At 40.4% G+C, this 21,275-nt stretch overlaps 1 long non-coding RNA gene across 1 annotated transcript in view; it reads left to right on the plus strand.

The window, feature by feature from the left end:
- Positions 1-262: 262 nt before the first annotated feature.
- LOC147823407 (uncharacterized) overlaps positions 263-21,275 on the plus strand; it is a 45,795-nt gene continuing 24,782 nt past the window's right edge. The window contains exon 1 of the long non-coding RNA XR_015443906.1: positions 263-1,732. This is a non-coding gene — a long non-coding RNA (uncharacterized LOC147823407). The remainder of the gene's footprint in view (positions 1,733-21,275) is intronic.

Here is a 21,275-nt window from a genome sequence, read left to right on the forward strand (position 1 = left end):
TATTCTGGCTAGTAGGAGTGACTTCTGATTTTTTACCAATTGCATTGCCTTCTTTCTAGATAAGAGTTATTAAGGCAAAGCCCATGTCCTTAAACCTGCTCCCAAATCATCTGTGCTCATGTTGCATAATAAGTCCTTTTAAACACTTTCTTATCGAGACAGCCCATAGTTCCTTTGGGCAACACATAATAAACCCAACTGTTCAATTACAGGTGTATTTCTGGTGGTCTCCAGCTGGAAGACATTGACAATTATTCCTTTTCATAACCAAAAAATCACAGGATTTAAAGTCATATAACATAGAGCAATGCAAAAGACACCTTGCAAGCTTGGATAAGTTATTTGAGGTCTCTGTTGGTTTTCTCATTTGTTAAAATTAGGAGATTTGGCTCATGAATTTCATAGTTCTTATCAGCATCACCACGCTGTGGGTAACAGTGACAGACACTTAGCAACATTATGAGTGTCATGAAGCAGGAATAATGAACATATGAATGTCCTCAGATTCCTATGTTTCCTAACCCACCAAAAAGAATCCTGTAATCGCTAACCTAATCTTTCCTCTACTCGCACCTCTTTATGAAGAGAAGCTTGGACCTTATGGGATATAGGGCATATGTTGAGAGTAGAGAGAGGAGAGGATGGAAAGAAAACCACACAACCTGGTAGGGGGGTGGGAGATTTTCTAGGGCTCGTAGAAGGTGGTAGAGAAAGACATTAAGACAGAGGGAAGTCGATGACAGAAAAGAAGAAAGTACTATGTAGATCATATGTTTGTATCCCCTTTGTTGCTTTTGGAAAGAAACAAGGAAATAATAGGGTTTTTTGTTTTTTGTTTTTTGAGACACAGTCTCACTATGTAGTTCAGGCTGGTCTTGAACTCCGTAAGTAGCCCAGGCTGGCCTCAAACTCATGGTGATCCTCCTGCCTCAGCCTCCAGAGTGCGGGGATTACAGGTATGCACCACCACGCCTGGCCAAATAGGCTGATTGTTGAGTAATTTGAATTGCTGCATTGTACTTCCTGAAAGGAGCACACTGACACATGTGGCCTCTGAGTTGATTAGGATTTGGTAATATTATAAGTAATAGTTTCTTATATAGACAGAAAATCCACCAAAAGAAAGGGCTTCTTTATCTTGGAAGGCTTGTTATTTTACAGTTAATATTGAGAATAAACAGCTTTTTCTCAAATATTTCCACCAGGATCCAGGCTTTAACCATATAGAGCTGCTCCTGATGTCCAACATGAAAGACCCATAGGGTTGAGCCCCTGCATAGGTGGTAATGAGAATATGCTTAAATGGGGCTGGGGAAGCAACAGAAATTAGTGTCATTAGTTCATAGGTTCCAGAGGCTTAGTTAATTAATACCTTTGGCATAGAAACCCAATGAAGCCAATCTCGTCAGGTCTCAGAAGGAGGGTCACCAAGCATTCTGGCACATGCCTGTGAGTGTGGGGCTTCCCCAAATGTCAGTCTTCCAATGATATAACAAGGATATTCCTTGACAAACTGGGATCACCACAATATTCCTCTTCCTTCACAGCATCAACTCGTCTTTTTATAGTCTATTACAGATGAAGCGCTTCTTCCTAGCATATTCCTTGTATACCAGACCTCTGCTAAATAATGGAGTCCTAGAACTGGTAGAGATCCTTGGATACCATGAAGTCATCCACTGCTTCCCAGCACGCCTCATTCAGATGGTCTGTTTGGATCATCCCCGAACAGGTAAGAGAGTCCACACGCGAGGAACGGACGAGTGCTTATTTTAGCTTCTTATAATCCTCACTGTTTGCTATTTGAATTTCTTTTCTCTTACACAGTTTCTTTCTATTTTCTTACACATTATTATGCAATTGAAAGAGAGGTGCAGCTGCCCCAGTTTTGTAGGAGAATTAGGAATGTGTCCTAGTGTGTAAAATTGCAGAACTCTTAATACTAACAGGAACCATGGTCAGGGGTGGAGGGAGATTACTGCTTTGTTTTGGGGAATTTAAAGAAAAATTTCCAGCAAATATGGGCATAAAGTGAGAGTTCAGTGTTTAGAGGATTCCCCCAAAATGCTCTTACAGCTATAAGATTGGTTTGTCTCAGGCTTAGAGAAAAAAGTTGCTGATATTTCTTTCAGATCCTAATGGTTATGCATAGATATAGCTCAATTCTGATCTCTGGAGGGATTAATTATATTTATTTTTCTCTTATGTTCTACTCCCATATGTGTATAAGACTTAATCAATCTAAATATTTAGGAAATGGAATTCATTTTCTTGTGTATGTATATTGGACTTTTCTGTTACATCTGGATGATAGGGTCTATCTAATCTCAGCGGGCCAAACTGCTTTTGGGTCCCAGTCACCTGAGCTTGGTGAGCTATGGATGACTTGGTCAGATACTCTACTGGTCACATTCTGGACCCTTGGCTCAGTACTTCAAGACACATGCATATATGGTATGCATATTTGTTGTCGTTGTTGTTTTAAATTTTATTTTATTGGCACGTTTTAGGTATACAATATAATGACATTCATCATTGGAAATTTGCACCTTACATAATCTCTCTTAGTTCTTATTTTTCCCCCTTCCCCTGCCCTCCCTTCAACCCCTCCAGCCCTCCCTATTTACAAAGACTTTGTTTCTATTTTTTCATTTTCTCTTATTAATTTCATTTCCTTCTTTCCTTTCCCCTACCCCTCCCACTTCTCCTTCCCCTTTGCCCCTTTTCTTCCTATTTCACATTATCTATTATACCTTTTAGTTCTTATTTACCCTTCCAGTTTCTCACACTAGAGAAACTATTCAGTATTTACACATGTGTGTCCTGTTTATTTCACTTAAGAGTATCGCCTCAATGTGCACCCATTTAGCTATAAATGTCTCTAATTTCTCATTTTTTGTGCATGAATAGTACTCTGTTTTATTAAAAAAACACACATTTTCTTTATCCAGTCTCCAGTTGATGGGCATCTGGGCTGCTGCCAAGTTTTAGCTATTACAAATTGTGCTGCTATGAAAATGGGTGCACATATATCACTGTGGTATGATTCTTTTAAGTCTTTGGGGAAGATACCCAGTAGGGAAATAACTGGGTCAAATGGGACTTCCAGTCCTAGTTCTTTGAAGTATCTCCATACTGGTTTCCAGTGGTTGCACCAGTCTACCCTCCCACCAGTAGTGTAGCAGGGTTCCTCTTTCCCCACAGCCCCGCCAGCATTTGTTATTGGTTGATTTCATGATAGTACCTATTCTTTCTGGAGTGAGGTGGAATCTCAGCATTGTTTTCATTTGCATCTCTGGAATGACCAGTGATGTTGAATAATTTTTCATACGTTTATTTGCTATTTCTACTTCTTCGTCTGAGAAATGTCTGTTCATTTCAGATGCCCATTTTCAGATTGGGTCTTTAAATTTGAGAGGTCTGATTATTTTTAAGTTCTTTGTAGAGTCAAGATAGTAGACCTTTGTCTGAGGAACAGCAGGTGAAGATTTTTTTCCCACATTATGGGTTGTCTCTTCACACTGTTGGTGGTTTCTCTTGCTGTGCAGAAGCTTTTTATTTATTTGATTATTAAAATTTTTTTTTTGGTGCCAGGGATTGAACTCAGGTCCTTGTGCTTGCAAGACAGGCGGCAGAACCACTGAGCTAAATCCCCGGCCCTGCAGAAGCTTTTTAATAAGAAGAAATCCCACTTGTTGATTGTTTGTGCTAGTTCATGGGCAACTGAGGTTTTGTTCATAAAATCTTTTCCTACACCAATGACTTCAAGAGTTCTACCTAATCTCTCTTCCAGGCGATTCGGCATTTCTATTTTAATATTTAGATCCTTAATCCATTTTGATTTTAGTTTAGTGCATGGTAAGAGATATAGGTCTAGTTTTAGTCTTTGGGAAGTTGAAACCCAATTTTTCCAGCACCATTTATTAAAGAGGGTATCTTTTCTCCAATGAGGGTGTTTGGCTTCTTTATCAAAGATGAGATGACTGAGTGTGTCTGGCATGGTTTCTGCATTTTATAATCTGTTCCACTGGTCCTCAGGTCTGCTTCTTTGCCAGTACCATGCTGTTTTTATCACAGTAGCTTTGTAGTATAGTTTCAAGTTGGGGATTGTGATACCCCCTTCCATGTCTCTGTTACCTAGAATTGCTTTTGCTATTCTGGGTCTCTTCTTGTTCCAAATGAATTTTTGGATGGTTTTCTCAAAGTCCATGAAGTATGCTGCTGGGATTTCAATCTGGATTGCATTGAATCTATATAGCAGTTTTGGAAGTATGGTCACTTTCACTATATTAATCCTTCCTACCCAGGAGCAGGGGATGTCTGTCCATTTTCTGATATCATCTTCAATCTCTCTTTTCAGAGTGCCATAGTTTTCAGAGAAGAGGTCTTTGATTTCTTTCATTAGGATGATTCCTAGGTATTTCAGTTTTGTGGATGGTATTGTGAAAGGAATTATTTGCCCTATTTCTCTCTCAGTGAGTCTGTCATTCATGTAGAGGAAAGCTATTGATTTTTGTGTGTTGACCTTGTAACCAGCTACTTGACTGAATTTGGTTATTAAGTCTAGAAGACTTTTGGTGGAGTTCTTGGGGTCTTCTATAGAGATTATCATGTCATCTGCAAAGAATGACAATTTGACTTCTTCATTACCTATCTTTATTCCTTTTATTTCTTTCTCTTGTCTAATTGCCGTGGCTAATGTTTCCAGAATTATATTGAACAAGAGTGGTGATAGTGGACATCCTTGTCTTGTTCCTGATTTTAGTGTGAAGGATTTCAGTTTTTGACCATTTAGTATGATATTGGCTGTTGGTTTTTCATAGATGACTTCTATCAGTTTGAAGTAGAGACCTTCTATTCCAATTTTTTGTAGGGTTTTTATTATAAATGCATGTTGGATTTTGTCAAATGCTTTTTCTGAGTATATGGAGATAATCATATGGTTTTTGTCCTTGGCTCTATTGATATAGTGTATTACATTGATTGATTTGCATATATTGAACCATCCCTGCATCCCTGGGATAAAGCTCACTTGAGCAGGGTGTATGATCTTCTTGATGATCTTCTGCATTCTGTTTGCCATTATCTTATTAAGGATCTTTGCATCTATGTTCATTAGTGAGATTGGCCTATAGTTCTCTTTTGCAGTTGGGTCTTTCTCTGCTTTGGGGATCAAGGTGATGCTTGCTTCCAGGAATGAATTTGGGAGCATTGCTTCCCTTTCAATTTCATTGAAGAGTTTAAACAGTAGTGGCAGCAGTTCCTCTCTAAACGTCCTGTAGAATTCAGCAGTGAAGCCATCAGGACCTGGGCTTTTCTTAGTTGATAAGTTTTAAATTACGTTTTCAATGTCATTGGTCGATATTGGATCGTTCAGAATTTTTAGGTCTTCTTCATTCAACTTTGGTAACTCATATGTATCTAGGAATCTGTCCATTTCTTCTGTGTTGTCCACCTTATTGGTGTATAGGTTCTGGAAGTAGGTATTGATGATCCTCTGGATTTCTGCTGGGTCTGTTGTAATTTCACCCTTTTCATTCCTAATTGCATGGATTTGGACCTTTTCTTTCCTTTTTCTGACAAGGTTGGCTAAAAGGTTGTCAATTTTGTTGATTCTTTCAAAGAACCAACTCTTGGCTCCATTGACTTTTTGTATCAATTTCTTAGTCTCCATTGCATTGATTTCTCCTCTGATCTTTATAATTTCCTCCCTTGTATGAGCTTTGGGGTTGTCCTGATCTTCTTTTTCTAGAAGCTTGAGGTTCAGCATCAGGTTGTTTAATCGGGGTCATTCTGTTTTCGTAATATGTGTATTCACTGCTATGAATTTCCCTCGTAAGACTGCTTTCATTGTGTCCCATAGATTCTGATATCTTGTATTGTCATTGTCATTTAATTGAAGGAATTGTCTGATTTATTCTCTAATTTCCTCTGTGACCCATTGGTTATTCAGAACTGCATTGTTCAATTTCCATGTGTTTATGAAATTCTTGTGGTTTCTTTTCCTATTGTTCTCCAATTTCATAGCACTATGGTCTGATAATACCCAGGGGATAACTTCAATTCCTTTGCCCTTCCTTAAACATGTTCTATGCGTGAGTATGTGGTCTATTTTGGAGAATGACCCATGTGCAGCTGAGAAGAATGTGTATTCTGATTTTGTGGGGTGGAAGACTCTGTAAACATTTGTTAAGTTCATTTGTTCAAGAGTTTGATTGAGTTCTAGTATTTCATTACTTATTTTTTGTCTAGTTGATCTATCTATTTGTGACAGTGGGGTGTTGGTGTCCCCCACTACAATTGTATTAGTGCATATATGACTTTTCATGTCCATTAGTATTTGTTTTATATCGTTGGGTGCAGTAGTGTTTGGTGCATAGATATTTATGATTGTCATCTCTTCCTTTTGGATTGTTCCCTTTACAAGGATGTAATGGCCTTCTTCAACTCCCTTAATCAGTGTTGGTTTGAAATCTATTTGATCTGCAAAGAGGATAGCTACTCCTGCTTTTTTGGGGGTTCCTGTCACATGCAGTATTGTTTTCCACCCTTTAACTTTCAGTCTATGAGTTTCCTTTTGAATGAAGTGTGTTTCTTGTATGCAGCATATTGTCGGATTTTGCTTCTTGACCCATTCTGCCAGTCTATTTCTTTTGATTGGTGAATTGAGACCATTAACATTGATGGTTATAACTGAAACATATTGACTTCTCATTGCCATGACTTTTTCTTTTTGTTTTGTTCTCCCCCTTTGCATTTAATTCCTTGTCATGCCAGATGGGTTCATTCTGCTTTGCTTCCTGGGGTTGTGATCCTCAATGTCTGTTCCTAGGATATTGTGTAAAATTTCTTGGAGTGCTGGTTTGGTATTCATGAAGTTCCTCAGGTGCTCTTTGTCGTGAAAGTATCTTATTTCTCCATCCATTTTGAAAGATAGTTTTGCAGAGTACATCAATCTGGGTTGGAGGCTGTTTTCTTTTAGAGCTTGGAATATGTCACTCCAAGCTCTTCTTGCCTTGATGGTTTGTGTTGAGAAGTCTTCTGTGATTCTGATGGGATTTCCTTTGTATGTGATTTGTTTCTTTTCTCTAACTGCTTGTAGGACTTTGTTCTTCTGGTAAGTTTCTGAAATCTTAACAATTATATGCCTATGTGTAGATTTTTTTTGATCAATGCTATTTGGAGTCCTATATACCTCACTTATCTGTATGTCAAGCTGTTTTCCCCTGCTTGGGAAGTTTTCTGCCATTATTTCTGGGAAGAGATTTTTTTATGTCATCTCCACTCTCTCCTGTTTCTTCATTGAGCCCAATCGGTCTTATGTTATTCTTTTTTGCATCATCTAGCAGCTGCTGGATTGATTTCTCATGTTCCCTTATAATTTTGAAGCAATTTTTCTTTTCCTGGTCACTAATTGCAATCTTATCTTCTATATCTGAAAATCTGTCCTCACATTGGCTCATTCTGTTGTGTAGACTTTCAATGGAGTTTTTCATGTCCTGGAAATCTCTTTGCATCTGTTTTATGGATTCCATTTGTTTCTTATGTTGGGATTCCATCATGTTCCTCAGCTCCTCTCTAGATTTATTAATCATGTCTTGCACTAGGAGCACAATTTCTCCTGTCATCTGAGAAATTATTTCTGATTTCATTTTTTCCAGATCCCCTTTTGTTGCCAATTCAGTGGGTCCAGGTGGTTGAGTATCAGAGTGTTCCATCTCATTTCCTTTTGAGGTTGCTGTAGGTGATCTGGAAGTCTGGTTTTGAGAATTATTTACTTGTTTTCTCATTTCGACTGGAGGGAGGCTCTTGGTGCCTGCACGGATTACCTCCTCTGAGTTGGGAGATGTGGGACAGGGACCAGAAGCAGCAGTAGGGATGGTGGCCCAAAAGCCCTTTCCTGTGGGCTGGGAGGAGTGGGGGGGATGGTGGCCGGGAAGCCCCTTTCTCTGGACCAGGAGCAGTGGTGGGACGGCAGCTCCGAATCCCCTACCTTTGGGCCAGGAACAGTGGAAGGGATGGTGGCCAGGAAGCCCCTTCCTCTGGACCAGGAGCAGTGGGGTGGCTGCTCAGAAGCCCCTTTCTCTGTGCAGGGAGCAGCGGGACTCAGTACTGTGGTTTGGTGGTCCGGTGTCCTCTGTGTCTTTGTAGTGTGCAACCAGGTGGCTATAGAGAGGAGCAGGGCAGGGTGTCCAGTGGATTGTTTTTAGGGCGCGGGCTGATTCAGAGTGTTCTGCACACCTCATGACCTTGATAGGGCGTGGACAGACCTGCCTGTCTGCAGTGGGCTGATTCGGCGTGTTCCATGCGAATCACAACCTCGGTTAGGTGTCCTATATGTAGATATTTTTGATAAAGGCTATTTGGAGTCCTATATGCATCACTTATCTGTATATCAAGTTCTTTTCCCTTGCTTGGAAAATTTCCTGCCATCACTTCTGTGAAGAGTTTTTTTTATGTCATCTGCACTCTTTCCTGTTTCTTCGTTGATTCCAATCAGTCTTATGTTATTCTTCTTTGCATCATCTAGCAGCTGCTGGATTGATTTCTCATGGTCCTTTACAGTTTTGAAGGAATTTTTCTTTTCCTGGTCACTAATTGCAATCTTATCTTCTATATCTGAAATTCTGTCCTCACATTGGCTCATTCTGCTGTGTAAACTTTCAATGGAGTTTTTGATCTCCTGGAAATCTGTTTGTATCTGTTTTATGGATTCCATTTGTTTCCTATGTTGGGATTCCATCATGTTCCTCAGATCCTCCATATATTTTAATCTTTGTCCTCCCTAGATTTATTAATCATGTCTTGCACTATGTGCACAATCTCTCCTGTTATCTGAGAAATTATTTCTGATTTTGCTTTTTCCAGATCCTCTTTTGTTGCCAGTTCAGGGAGTCCAGGTGGTTGAGTATCAGAGTGTTCCATCTTCTTTCCCTTTGGGGTTAATTTAGGTGATCTGGAAGTCTGGTTTTGAGATTTGTTTATGTGTCTTCTCATTTTGTCTGGGGTGGGGGATGGGAATGCTCTTGGTGCTGTTTAGCTCACCTCCTCTGTGCTGGGAGCAGTGGAATGGTGGCCTGGAAGCCCCTTCCTCTGTGCTGGGAGTGTGGACAGCAGCCCAGAAGCCCCTTCCTCTGGGCTGGGAGCAGTGGAACGGCCGCCTGGAAGCCCCTTCATCTGGGCTTGGAGCCTGTTGTTGTTAAATTGTTTTGTTTCAGAGTACTAGCCAGTACATAGTCACTATAGTAGATTTGTAAAACACAAAAGTATAATAGGAAGAGGAAAAATTTACTCTATTTCTACCTAAAGACAAAATTGATTTGAGGAGTATTTCATCCTGATCTTTATTTCTATGTAATATTGCTTGTTTCACAGATGACACTCCGGCACCCTACTTTTTCTCACTTACAATTACAAGCCTTTTTCCATTTTAAAATGAACCCTTTTTTTTTAATGACATGTTTGATGGTTGCATAACATTCCATGGGCCACTCTTCTATTAGTGGAGGAGACAACATACACACAAAGTTTATATTATGTTCCCAAATTAGTTAGTCAAGATCATAAAATTTTACAACAAGGTGTCCTTAGAGAATGGCAGCAGATGTCACACATCTCAGCCTATCTTCTGTCATTCTGTGCCCATCTGACGAGGCACATGCCATCAGCTGCTGCTCTTCACCATAGGTCTCTGGATCTAGAAAGGTCCTTCCACCACTCTGGTGCTTCCTTCTCAGACGAATGTATACCAACAAACTATGCACTTTTGTTGGAGATATTTATTACAATATCTAACTTTCCTAGAACCGAACTCAGCAAGGAATAAGTAATATTCTTGTCTCTCATCAGGCAATACCTGTGCCCTGTCCAGAGAGCTCTGGATTCCAGCCCTGGGCCGAGGATGGGCAAGGGGTCCTTCCTTGGACACTGTCGGAGCCCTGGGGGGGTGGCTGTTTCTTATTTCTGTGTCCTTTAGAGTTCTCTTTACTTCTTAGCTGCCAATTCCTTGTTACTCCAGTCTCCAGTTATAGTTAATGGTTCTTTATATTAGGCATTCTCGCTCAAATCACAATGTATCTTCTTTCTCCTGATGTCGCCCAGACTGATAAAAAGAAGGGAAGCAGAGTGAGAGTCCAGGTGTCTCAGGCTGTGACTTTCTGGCATGATGGAAAGGTCATTTCACTTTGGAGTCTCCGCCCTGATCCCTGGGTTTCTCATCTGCAAAACAGTATTAATAATAGTACCTGTCTCATAGGGTTGTTGTGAGGTTAGAAGAAATAATACTTATAAATACCTTAAATAGTGCCTGGCATGCATTAAATATGCAGTAAATATTATCTGTCATTATAATTTAATCTGGGTGGCCTTGACAATGAGTTTGATTGTAGGATTACAGTGTGAATCCAGTGACAAAAACATGCACTATAGTTTACTTAATTATTCCTGCATGGCATACATTTTGGTTGCTTTTAACATTTTGCTATATTCCTTCCTTTCTTCCTCTGTGTGTGGTGTGTGGTGTGTGTGGTGTGTGTGTGTGTGGTGCTGAGGATCAAACCCAGGGCCTTGTGGATCAAGTGTTCTAACACTAAGATAAATGCTCAGCCTAATATTTTTATAATAGACAATTACAAAATGACTATTTTTGTGTATAAAACCCATTTACCCTGGGATTTTATTTATGGGGGACCATGGAAATTCACTTATCCTTAAGGAAGTACCTCAGTTAATAGGAATAGGTTCTATGTCTAATCCAATGAGGGATGTAGAATTAGAAAATATAAAATAAATCATGCTGGGAATCTCAGGGACTCAGATTTTGCCCAATTCCCAATGATCTCTTTCTAACTGCTTTTTTTTGGTACCGGAAATCGAACTCAGGGACTCACGTTTGCCAGGCAGACGCTATGCCACTCAGCTACATTCCTGGTGTAACTGCTCGTTAATATGTGACAAAACAAAGATTTAATTTTGAGAAAATAAAATTTTGAGTATATCATCTTATTATAGTTCTTAAAATTTTCCTTGACTTTTAATTTGTCTTCATCTTGGAAGTTCTCATTCTGAATTAGTCAATCAAGTTAATTAATATTTATTAAAATGTCAGATCATTTGAAATTAAATGATTTTGAGACAGAATTTCAGAAAGCTCTCATCTAAGTGCTTGAGATGCATTAGTGGAAAATTCTCTGTCCTAAATGACCATATATTTTAGAGGTTATGGTAGTGAGCACAATGCTTAAATAAATTATATAGCATGTTGGAAAACAGTAATGTGATGAAAATATAGATGTAGATAAGGAGGATCGGGTGTGTACAGGATTGCACTTTAGGGGAGGGGTGGTGCTGGGGATCAAACTCAGGAGCTTGCGTTTGTGAGGCAGGCGTAGTGCCACTGAGCTAAATCCCTGGCCCAGGGTTGCACTTTTTAAGAGGGTAGTTAGGATATGTTTCTTGGGATAACATATTACCAAAGACTTGAAGGAGGTAAGGCAGTTACCCTGCAGCTACATGGGGTGAACTAGTCCAGGTACAGAGGAATGTAAGTATGAAGGTCCCTAAAGTGGGAGCATAGCAGGTGTGTTTCAAGAATAGCCAAGAAAATGTAGCTGAGCAAAACAAGTGAAAAGGAAAAATGGTAGCAAATGAAGACAGGGAGATGATACATCCTAGATTGTGTTGGACATTTTAAGCCCTTGTCAGAGCATTGGATTTTACTCTGAGTAAAATAGAGGAGAGCAGAGGAAGGATATGATTGGATTTACATTTAGTCAGGAGCCTTCTGGCTCCTGAGTGAGGCTGAAGTCAGAGTAGAAGATAATCTTTGCTACCCCTTCTCTTTTTCATTCCCTTGCCCATGGAGGAGGTAACATGGCTAAAAACAATGAGAGATGTTTTTTAGAGCCATGCAGACATATGAGCTGGACTGGGGTGGTAGGCTAGTGGCCCAGGAGCTGAGGGTACTACAGAAGAGGGTGGCAATGTTATGGATGTATTAGATGGGAGAAACAGCCATCATGGAAGGGAGCTGATTATATTGAACAAATTAGAAATTTATTTCATAGAAAAGTAAGTAATGAGGATAACAGAAGCTGAGTTTCTCATTGCTGGAAAAGAAATTTACAAACAGAAAAGGGGAAGGCTAGAAGAACTCTTAAGTGTTCTTGGGATTGGAGATATCAGTATGATCTCTCTCTCTCTCTCACTCTCTCTAGCTCTCTCTCTCATCTACTTAATTATAGATGTATAATTATGTGTGCTTTTGTGCACTATATAAGCATACATATCTCTTAGTTCTGTCCATTGAGAGGGACAGGACCAATACCATCTTAGTGATAATGAATACAACAAGCACCCAGGCATTAGTTTTTAAATATCATCTCTAACTAAAAGAAACCAGGGATCCTTGGAAAAATAACTAATGGTTAATTCCAGGGTGGGAGCTTGGAAAGTATAAGGTAAACCTGGAACACCTAGGGAAAATAAGGAAATGCCCAATTAATGACAGAAACATTTCAGAAAGATGCAGGGTCTCTAACTGGTTAGATCAGGGACAAAGCATAAAAAGATAACAAATGTATCAACGATAAGCATAAAAATGATAGCAATGTATTACAGCCCAGTGAGTAAAATTGGAATCAGTGAGTTCATATTGATATAATTAAATGAATGAATGAAGAAATGAAAAGGAATTGCTTTTCTTACTGTAGAATGACAACTGGTAAATGTAGACGGAATAATAGAAAGAGAGAATCACTATATAGCAACCTTCACACATACGGCTAATTTTGTCTGAAGTTGTCAATGAATGCTAAGGTTGATAGGTGAAAGTTTCGTGAGAATTTGGGTATTTTGACATAATCTATGAATACCTCTCTGGAAAAATGGTGATTGAAAGTAGAGAAACCTGGCAGGCATCATCATGACCACGTGACCAAGGTGGGATCGGTTGACATGGTGTACCTTCTGATCTGATGTACTGGGAAGAGCACAACATTGCTTCTGTGGAATTCTTGCTATGAATGAGTTGCCTGAAATCACCAAGAGAGGGACCGTAGATTGAGTGGAGAAAAAGATATCCTCAGGACTTCTTGGCAGGGATGTTTTTTCAGCCTAGGTAAATTCACCAAAAGAAAATCACAAAAAGATGTCCAACTATGTGAAAATCCATGACTAAAACTCCCACATTCTTTATCCTCAAAGTGCTAGAAGTTTTATATATGGAAAAAAGGATTAACATAAGAACAATAATACTATATATATGAACATTTTCATTGTGTGCCTTGTCAGACACCCTTTTAAATGCTTTAAATGGATTATCACATTCAGTCTTCATCTCAACTTTATGAGGGAGGCAATATCATTTCTGTTTTACTCGTGAGAACACTGAGGCTAAGAGGATTCAATTAATGTGTTCCAAATCTGACTGCTGGTAAATAATGACGTAGAGATTCACACTTGTGACATATCTACATAGGCTTCCAGTTTGTAGGCTGAGTTATCCTACCTTAGGACTAGAAAAAAGACAAAAAGAAGTTTATGATGGGGCTCTAGATCCCTCTTGACTAAGTAAATCAACTAGCCCAACATATTCTCTCTCTCTCTCTCTCTCTCTCTGACACACACACACACACACACACACACACACATACACACACACACAATTTGTAGCTGAAGACTTCAGAGGATTTGAGAGAATTCCATTCCTCACCTGACTGACCCTCACTGGGGTGCCACCCTTCTGAGGGGGGTCCTGGAAACTTTGGTGTGATGGAGAAAGGGCCTTCAGGTACCATGTTTCCTAGGGCCACAATTCAACATAGGTGGTGGAAAGAGTGTACAAGGGTCCATATCCTGGGTTCTGAATACAACAAACCCTGTGTTTTAAAGAGCTCTATATTCCTGAAATTTCTTTCTTTTGGCTTTCTGTTATTTGTCACTTTTACAAGCTACTGAACTTCATCGCTGGTGTGAACAGTTTCAAAGCTTACATATTTCTTCTTGTAATCAGTTTAGTCGATCTCGTAACTATAGAGTGAGGTGGTAAATCCTAAGCTCCCATTCTGAGTCAGAATTTATGACAAGAACAACGTGCTTGTGCCCAAACAGAACCATGCATGTATGGTAATGTGGCACTGGAAATTTATGTACTTCCGTTTATCCAAGGAACAGGAAGTCCTTCTATAAAATGAATTAAGAGCCAACTGTCTACAGCAGGCAATGAGAACAGTTCGAAATAGGACTTCTGAGAGAATCATTTAATTTCTGAGAGGCCAGAGTTTATACTGAACAACCACGTGTTCCAGTGTTTTACAGAAGTGGTTCCAGGAGACCACTGCCATTTTAACCCCTGCTCAACAGCAATGAATATAACTATCTTTGCCCACAAGTTGTGTAATTGAAGATATTCCCTTATCACTGTTCTCTGGTGCTGGATGCCACACAGGACTAGGCCCTAGTATTAGAAAAGAGATTATCAGCAGAGTGCATCCCAGGCATTCCTTTCACTGATTAACTGGTTGGCTCTTCTTCTTAGTGAAGATGATTCTTTATGATTCTCCTTGCCAGACTTTAAAACTCTGGTCTTGTAGATAAGCCCACTATCATTTACAACTCCATAGAATAATATGGCTTCTATATACTGTATTCTTTAAAATGCCCATACTTCAATAGGTCCTTGTATTAGTTACCTACTACTGCTGTGTAACAAATTATCCAAAATTATGTGTCTTAAAATCAATACTGATTATGTCTCAGTTTCTGTGGGTCAGGAGTTCTGGTATAGCTTGATTGACCCCTCTGTTTCAGGGTCTCTCACAATATATCACCTGCAACTGTGGTTACCTTGAGGCTCTATTAGGCAAGACCTTACCTTCACTCATAAAGGCTTTTTGCATGATTCAGTTCCCGCTGGGGTAAAAGTCTCAGTTTTTCTCAAGCTGTTGATTGGAAGTTGGTTGTTTACCACTTGTGCATCTCACAGGCCAGAGGGCATAATCCAGACAGAAGTCAGTATTTTGTAACAATCACAGAAGTGACATCCCATCTTCAGTACTGGGGATCAAACTCAGGACCTTGCACTTACAAGATAGGCGTGGCACCACTGAGCTAAATCCCCAGCCCTGACATCCCATCTTCCATTCACTGGTCTATACTTAAGGGCATAGATTACACAGAAAACCTACTTAGTGGGAGCCATTTATAGGTCTTTCATGTGCACTGTCTCACTTTATCCTTATAAAAATTCTCCAATGTAGTATTAGTCCTTCCATTTTACAGGTGGGACAATGAATTCTCTGACTCTTGTGCTACATCTATAACATTGAAGTTCAAATTTAGGGATTCAGTGTTTATTCATTTACATTCAATTACATGGAATGAACATGATACTAGGTGTGTTGTAAGTTTTTATTCTTGGTAAAATATGGAACTGCATCCTAGTAGTTTTTAAATGAGTGTTCTGAAATGAGAAAAGACTTCTGATTTATTGTGTTATACCAAAAGTGGATACAATATAAAAATTATATATTTTGCATCATTATAAGAATATAAGAATTCTTATTAGAATTATTGGTTAATCTATTTTTATAATTTTCAATGATATACTTGGGAACATTCTCTTGGTTTTGAATGTCTAAGATCTAATCACTTCCATTTTGGAGATCGAACACAGATGAATTGTGGTGATGATATAAACAATGCCCCAGAAACCGAAATAGAGCATTTCATTCCAGTTCTATTTATAGCTCAACCTCTGTGCACAGATACATGGGGAAAGCTGACATGTATCTTGAGTCAGCTCCACATTAAACACACATCAAGTACCTGCCACAAGCATCAGCAAGGCTTATCATTATGCTGCTCTTGAGATCATGCAGAATTTACAGAAATAAAGTGGTAAATTGAAAACCTGCACATATATAAAAGATGAATTTAAAAGTTATTTGTGCTTCTTCCTTAGGGGAGCCTACACTGTGCCAAGTACTGTGCAAAGGGTTGCTTATAAAAGTACTCACAAATTACCTATTTAATCCTCCTTAGGGCTGCTCCTAAAAGTAAAGTTGGGGTAGGGGCTGCTGGTGATTCAAAGAGGGTTCAGTTTTCTTTGATGAGATGGCTCTGAGGTCCTGAGTCCTTGCTGGCCAGCCAGGAGGAGATCCATGTGAAACTCTTCTTGCTGACACAGAAACTCCAGAGTTTATTGGAGTGGGAGTGGGCCCCACCTACCTTCCCACTCACGGAAACAGATCTGAGCAAATGTGCTTGTCTCTGATAGCTGGCAGTCAGCATCAGCAGCTTCTGCATCCACGGAGTCAATCAACCTCAATTTGAAAATACTAAAAAAAAGCAAATAAATAAAAAGTGGGTGCTGAGAATGTATAGTCTTTTCCCTTTACTATTTACATAGCATTTACATTATAATAGTAATCTAGAGATGACATAAAGTATATGGGAGGATGACTAATGGTTATATGTACATGTACCAGTTTCTATGGGGAACTTGAGCATTAGTGGATTTTGGTAGTGCTGTCAGTAGTGCTGGAACCAATTTCCCAAGGATATGGAGGGATAACTGTGGTACAGTACTTTCTTTTTGGTTCTGAGGCTTCAATCCAGGCTCTCTCTCATGCTAAGGTTGCCCTTTACTATTGAGTTACTCCCCCAACCTTCCAACCCCCTTTAAGATAACGGAAGATAGTCAGGGGTTTGAAAGTCAGTGAGAGGATCACTAGTGTACAGTGTTTCCTCACTAGCAGAAAGGCAGGTGTTCTGGGGCCATCATCTAGCAGAGCAGATGCAACCTAGAGACAGGTGTGTGATCATCTCTGACCTACAGGATTACTCAGAGGCCAACAGGAAAAGCAAGTCCAGCTTAATAAAACCCAACAGCATCTAGAAATCTAGAGAATCAATAAATGTTTGACGCCCACAGGGGAACTTGGAAGCAAAGTGATTCCAACTGGAAGACCTTTTGCAGATAGTGATTCTTGAACAACAATCTAAGATGTGTAAAGGGAGAAATAGAAATGACTGAAGGCAGGAGCCCTAACTTATTGTCTTGAAATATGAATATGTTTTGGTTGATTTGCAGCCTTTTCTGGTATGCTCAAGAGACCCCAATGATTCGATGACCCCTTTCCTTTCCACCTGGCTCCCCTGAGGTGGGGTGGTGGTGGCGCTAAAATACTCTATAGAACCAGTTCTTCATGCAGCAGCCTCTATAGCAACAGAGCAGGTAGGAGGCAGCTGCCATAGAAGCTGTAGCTTCGATTTTATTTTTTTCCCCTCCAAATATTCAGATTTCTAAGTGGAGAGAAAACACAAACACCAAAAACCTCATTAGAATTTTGGATTAAAGACAGCTATCTGTCTTGTCTCATTTTTGATACACCAGCTGATAATTGGGCTATAGCTAGGTCTAAAAATAACATACAGTACATTAAAATAATGTTCCTTAGCTACATTTCCAAAGTGGTATTCTGGGACTTCTGTGCATTAATCCTGTAACAATAACAGGATTTGCGCTTTTAACTCCCCTGGTGTAGCTTTGAAAATCTAGCCTAAAGCAGCTAATGTTGCCATTTAAATCATCCTCTCACTATCCACAGGGAAATGTGGAGATTAAAAAAATGACAACCCAACTGCTCAAATGACCTATACTTGGGAGAACCAGAGAAACAACCTATTTCCTCTTAGGAACTGGGATGATCAATATAAATATTTCAAAAGAGCTATCATGCAATAAAAGCCCTGGAATGTGTATGCTACTTCAGAAAACCGTAGATATTTTCAATGTGGACAGATCAGGTTTCCCACAGGGGAGAGAGGCATTGTAACTGCTGAATAACCACAGCTGAGCTGGGGTGCATGTGTGTGAGCCTGTGTGAGTGTGTGTGTGTGTGTAGGGAGTATGGAGGAAGAAGGCTGTCATTATTGCGTATGTTTCTGGTAAACATTCTTTTTTTCTCTGTCGAAACTTGGGCGTCTCCCAGAGATTAGGTACTGTTAATTGTGTCAGCTAAAAAAATTTGCATATCTTAAAATTTGCACCCAGCTCTAACGTGAAGCTCTAAATAGCCTTAAATTGAAGTGGCAGGAGTTTTTCAATGATACCATTAATTGTGTTTCATTAATTGAGAAAAAGAGCTTTTGTGCAGCCACAGTTGTGATGGGCTAGATTTAATCAGCGTAGGTACCACTAACAGGCTGGCACTGCTTTTGGCCTGCAATGCCTTTGAAATTCTAAAACGGAAAAGGAGGCCAACACACTGAGCAATTATTTCGGAACAGATTGCCCGTTAACATTTCATAATATCACTGAAATGCATCCTTTCTGGGACAGAGTCTTGCTCTGGCTCTGAATGTCCAAGAGGTGGCAGCACTACCTGCTCTGTTGGCGGCTGTGTCCCTCCAGACCCAGCTCACCGCAGAGGTCTGTCCTTGCAGCCAGTGGAGGGTGGAGGTGGGGAGAAGTGGGGAGGGGGGGAGGGGAGACAGCATTCTGCATCTCAGTTCTTCAGGGGAGTCCAGGAAACAGCTGCATGAATTATTTAAATGGATTTGAAAAGGGTTTTCTTTTTTTCCCCATGAAATCTACTGTCCTCTGTGACATCTTTCTATGAAGACCACATGGGGACACTTATGTGTTCCCTGGTTTGCTCCCTGAGGGAGAGAGGAAGAGTTTCAATTGCTAGGGGTCCCCTGAGGCCTCATTTTTAAGTCCCGGTACTTGTCTTTTGTAAACACAGGAAGGTGGGATTAAGATGGTATTACTGACAATTATTTTCTGAGTATGTTTGTGTGCAAGGCACTTAACACAGCCCTGAGAATGTGACATAGTCTACTGAGGACTGCATTCTTTTTTCTGCAGCCATTCTCAGTGCCACCCCCTCTCCAACACCAATCTCATGCTAAAAATATTCTGCAGAACAAATAGCTGTTGAGACAGCATCAAAGCCTGCGCAGATAAGGGACAATATAACCTGCCATGCTAAGTCAAATGCATGAAATGAAAAGCATCTGGTGACTTGTGTGAGGGGGTGTTAGGGCTGGTCGACAAAGGCCAGCATCCAGGCCCCTGGGGAACTTGGGTCTCTGTGTGCCTGGAGGTCTGAGGACAAGAGTGGGGACCCACTGAGGTAGCCCTCCCGATGTTAACTGGCGGGATGCAGAGACAGGACTCTCATGGGAGACTGGCGTCCAGGAGGTCACAAGACACTGGAGTTAGGCTCACTAACAGTTTATAGTCCAGTGTGGCTCAGTCAGGGGTCTTCTCATTCCTACCCTATCCAACATTGACACTTGGGCACAGTGTCCACCACTGTTGTCACCAATTTGGCCTGTCTTTGACTCTGGGCACCTTTCATTAGCTTATTTCTTCAGCTTAGTCTTGACTTTGACCCTCTGTCCTATAGCTTTCATATATAGCATGTGAGCTCTGTATACATCTTTCCTATTTCTGGTCTCACCAACAACACAATGACTATGTTTCCTGGTCCCAGAGAGGAAAAAGAGAGTGAGGGGAAAGAAGACTTATTGGTTCAGTTAACCATACCATTCCTGTCTATCTGGAGGGAGCTTTGGTGACCAGCACCTCCAGGAAAAGAGCCAGCCTATGATTGGCTGCTCTGGCATCGCCTTCAGTAAAGACCTGCTCTTTTTTTCAGGAGGGTTGTGAATGTGGTAGGCACTGACTTTGATATTTTTTTTTTCCCCAAGCAGCAGTGCTCTCAGGCTCAGTGATGCTGGATGTCTTGGTGTCGAGGTATTGCTACCCTGATGGTTGTTCAGACTCCAGAGGAGAGATGACTGCTTAACCTCTTATTCGCAGGAATTCACTCGTGCAGGTTGGAGAACACACTTAAGGGTGGCAATTTATGCCCAATCCTCAATGATTCCAGAAACTTGAAGGAAGGTGTACAGGGTCTTCATCTGAACCATGATGGTATGTAGTTTTGTATAGTATAGGTTTGTTCAGGCTGGAGGAAGGGAGTACTTGGATTAGATTCTAGTTTCCAGGTTATAACCAAGTCTTCCTTAATAAGGTCTCAAAATGTATGCTTTAATACAAAGATTCTCAAATGCTACTTCTAGAGGATTCCTCTGGGTGCCATGAGGGATGTAGCAATGAGCTTGTCATCTGCTACCCAGTGAGCTGGCCGCATTCCTGGTTGATACTGCCAAGCCATCTGGAGCAGGGGCAAGAGGCACACGGGACACAAGGGCCACAGAGCTGCTGAGTTTCTTGGCCTTGCTCTTTGCCTCCCTCTAGTCCTTTCCCTGCTGCACACTGGGGATGTGGCAGAAAAACGGAGAGCCCAAGAGACAGCTTACTGGATTCTGGCTACTTCCAGTTGGTCCACCTAGAACTTGAGGATTCTTGCCCTGACAGTTGGAACCTTCACTCTGTCTCTTCCACTTGTAGCCACTCTCAGTCTCAAGGTACTGCCAGGGATATAGTAACTGTAAGGATGAAGTGGGGAACAAATTATACTGAGCTTTTCAGAGGCAACCAAGTCCCTTCAGTATAACTGTAAGAATTTCTGTAGATGGTGAATTTGGTCACTAATTGCACTGTTTTGTGATATAACATTTATCATTACCTGAAGTTTTTATTTAAAAATTTTATTATTTAATGTTTCATATTGAGCTCAGAATTACATTGCAAGTCCTTGAAAGAAACCAGGGGCTTCCATCCCCCCAGGCATTTCTTGCAATGTCTAACAAAGTGCTATACAGTAGATCCCTTATCTATGGCTTCACTTCCAGTGGTTTCAGTGATCTGTGGTCAAACATGATCAGAAAATATTAGACAATTCTAGAAATAAATGACTCATAGGCTTTAAATTGCACGCCACTCAGAGTAGCATGATGAAATCTTGTGTCATCTCACTTCATCCTGCCTGAGATGTGAATCATCCCCTTACCTAGGCTACATACACTATTCATCCTAGTCACCTAGTAGTCACATCAGTTAACAGATTGACCATTGTGGTGTCACAGTGTTGGTATATAGGGCCTGGGATGACTGCTGGTTTCAGGCATCTAATAAAGGTCTTGGAATATATATCCCTCTTGGAAAAAGGGGGATCACCATACCAGGAATAGGTACTTAGTGGTTGTTTGTTAAGTTGATTTGACTAATCTTAACTTCATGTTAAGTTCAAGAGATTTCTCATGAAGTTCCAAGGAAGCTAGATCTTTTCCAGTCATCTGTTGGAAATCTGAGGTATGGATTCATTTGACCAGTTTTCCAATTTTAATCTTCCCTTGTC

This window comes from Heterocephalus glaber, unplaced genomic scaffold (genome assembly GCF_053883595.1).
Source record: "Heterocephalus glaber isolate CG9 unplaced genomic scaffold, H.glaber_assembly_v1.0 deba00001586, whole genome shotgun sequence".
Lineage (NCBI taxonomy): Eukaryota > Metazoa > Chordata > Mammalia > Rodentia > Bathyergidae > Heterocephalus > Heterocephalus glaber.